This window comes from Arabidopsis lyrata (genome assembly GCF_000004255.2).
Source record: "Arabidopsis lyrata subsp. lyrata unplaced genomic scaffold ARALYscaffold_1, whole genome shotgun sequence".
NCBI lineage: Eukaryota > Viridiplantae > Streptophyta > Magnoliopsida > Brassicales > Brassicaceae > Arabidopsis > Arabidopsis lyrata.
In genome coordinates, this window is record NW_003302555.1 from 8,333,543 (window position 1) to 8,336,899 (window position 3,357).

Below are 3,357 nucleotides of genomic sequence, written 5' to 3' on the forward strand. Positions count from 1 at the left end.
TCTTCCGAAGTCTCCTTTTTTCCGACATAAGCTTCCGGTGTTGAAGCTCGAGTGCCTCTATGAACGCCGTCGCTGTTCCTTGGTCTCTGATTGAGAGATCTCTGATCAAAGCACATGGGGCTCGGATCTGAGATCTCGAGAAGCCGCGAAGTGGAGGAGGCTGCCTGCTTGGCTCATTTGGAACATCTTCGTTTATCATTCCGATTCTGGTGAAGTCGGGCATAGATTCTGAACAGCGAAGATTGAACTCCATACCTACTAAAATGAAAAGAATGGTGAGGAGTAAAGGGAAATTGAGACAACAATTTATAGAAAAGTCATATCCCTAACAAGCTGCGGATTCTATCCAAAGAATGGAATGATTCGCGGAGAGATTTATGCCCTCGAATGGATCCTGCATTAAAAGACGCATCTCCAAGAATATTTGGAAAGAAAGGAAAGTAGCAAATATTTCCATAAAATTAAAAAGGGCCGAAGCCCATTACGAGTTTTTAAAAAAAAAAAAGAGAAGAAGTGAAGAAATTAAAGAACATTTATGGGAGAGGCTCAGGAACAGGCTCCTTCATCGCCGGTTTAGTCTTCGAAGTGGACGCCTTGTTTTTGGCATCCACTTCGGAACGATCGTGAACGCGTTCCCGGCAGTTGCTGGCCTCCTCCTCCAAGTCCTCTTCCTCTTCACTGTCGGATGGAACGGCGAAGACAGGGGCATTCACGGGACCCGGGACTCCTCTAGCACGGAGATACATCCGAAGCATCTTCGGGATCTCAGCAACGGAATCGAAGTTCCGCCACTCCCATTGAAAGGGATCACTCTCCAAAGCCCGTATCTTCCTTTCCACCCGAGCGATACGAGCCTCGAGCGTCTGCCTTTTGAGTCCCAGCGGCTGCCTCTCTTCACACAGGCGACGGTGCTTGTCGGCGACCTAGCATAAAAATGAGTGAATAAGGCAAAACAAGAAGTTTTAAATCAAAAACTTTAATATTTACCTTGTCGATAAAATCGCAAGCCTCTTTCTTCTCCTTCGGAGGAAAGTGAAAGACGGCGTGAGGGAAGAGAACGCCGGCCGGTTCAAAGCCGTCGCCGGACAAGAAAAGTGGGCTGCCGGGATCGATGGGGGCTACTTCTTCGTTTTCCATTCTTAAAATATTTCTCAAGTGAGATTCTATAGTCATGTTTAATAAAGCCTAGAGGTAGGTAAGCCTTTATTTATAATGATTTAGGGTTTGTCTTGGAACCATAAATCCATTAATGGTAGCGTTTCCGAGTGGGTTAAACCATTTTTGGAAAATCGAGAAAAGGCAATTATTACATTAAAAGGCGAGCCGTTTTCTTTAAGAAGGGAAAGAGCAACCGTCGCATTAACTGCAAAAGTTTCTAAGGCCCAAGCCCAACAAGTTTACCGAGTTGACTAAACCCGAAGTGGGGAACTCGCTTTAAGCCGAGCTCAGCTCTCGCATTCTAAAGAGAAAGGTCTGATCAGCCTAAAAATCTCGAAAGCATTGCCACAAGGACACAAAAGGTTAAAAGCGAACTTTGCAAACCCGCATATAATTTTAACCAAACCCCCTTGGGCCACAACCCAGAAAGGTTTAAAAGCCTCCTCAGGCAAATATCTTGTTCAAAAGAAACAATAAAGCCTCCTTAGGCCAAAATAAATTAAGTCTTAAAGTTAAAGGGACAATCCCCAATTTAAAGTGGACGCAGCCACTACGGAGTGATCTCCACCCCGGACTCCGGCTCAGCAACCAAAGTTTCATTCACCTCCTTGACTGGTGCTTGATCAGATGAAGCTCCCTGACCACCCTCCGCGGTACAACCAACTTCCGGAGTGACCTCTGGTACCATAGGAGCTGCGGGCGAGACAACGTCTTCCGTCTCACTTAAGCCTAGAAGTAATAATTCCAATCAATCAAAGGTACAAGGTAAAAAAAAAAGGTAAGCCACAGGAGCCAAGCGTTACCTGCCCAGTCTAAACCCGATTCACTTATAGGAGGTGATTCAGTAAAGAATGCCTCGAAGTCAAGCGGGTTGAAGGTCGAAGTGGGAAGAGCTGCCAAGCGACTCCGTTTTTCAGAAAGGTTAGTCGACAGCTCGGTCCTTTCTTGCTCCTCGGAGAAATCTGCTTCATGGATTTGGTCCAGCAGAATCAGGTTGCTTCATGCTCCTTGATGTCTGACTCCAAGTCCGACCTAGCTTTCTCGGTTTGCATGAAGCGAATGGCCCTTGGATCAATTCCATCCCGCGATCTTACCTCTTTTCTGGCCTTCGATGCCGACCTTGCCAACTCAGAATCACGCAACTTGGCTAGCGCCTTGTACTTCACGTCAAGCTCGATAAGTTGGTTGTTCAGGGTGTCGGCGGTTGATTCGGATTCATGAAGTCTACCCTGAACACCAGACAGTTCGTCCTGGAGTTTGTAATTCCGATCATAGTAGTCTTGCAGTTCCCCCTTTACCTGCGCCAGCTCCGACGTCAACCTATCGACCTTATCCTCCAGATCGTGCTTTGAGCCAGCAGAAGAGTTGAGGTCAGCCTCAAGAGCTAAGAATTTCTTCTTCCACATGTCAATCTCCTTCTCCCGTCCAATGACCAACCCTTCGTAATGTTCGATCATGTCGTTAAATTCGCTATGAGCCTGGCATTACACATGAACCAGGGATGGTGAGTCTATGAGCCTGGCATTACACATGAACCAGGGATGGTGAGTCAGTTCGCAGAATGGCAATGCAAAGAAAAAAAAAAAAAAAAAAACGGGACTAACCCGAGATGAGTGATAAGCGTGAAGCAAATAGCGTTCACGAATTGCAGGGCGCCATTTGTTGAAATCTGGCAAGATCGAACCCGAACGGGTCTTGAAGCATCGGAAGACGCTGCCTTCTGTCTCCATAGCTGCGAAGAAAGAAGAGTTGTAAAAATCGGAATCTTAATGGAAATATAAAAAAAACGTTGAATACTGTATGAATCACCGAACCTGAAAGTGATTTGACTTGAGGGACAAGAGCAGGTTTTAACCTCGAGGAAGTATCTCGAGATTCGGAATCTCCCTTTTTCGGAGACGCACTCCGGGCAGTCTTTCCACTATCAGGTTGGGAGGAGGAAGACATATCAACCGGTCGTGGAGGACCCATTGGTTCACGAGGAGGGGATGATCGAGGTGAGCGGTCAGTCCGGGCCCTCGACTTTTCCCTCCGCGGAGAAGAATCGCTGCGAGAGGACTTGTCTCTCTTCCGGCGAACCAAGTTCTTAATTGGTTCATTACTAAAATCATCTCGGGGAGGACGAGGTGAATCACGGCGAGGAGATTGATCCCTCCGAGGAGAACGTGAGTCGCGACGATCGCGACGAGGAGTTAATCT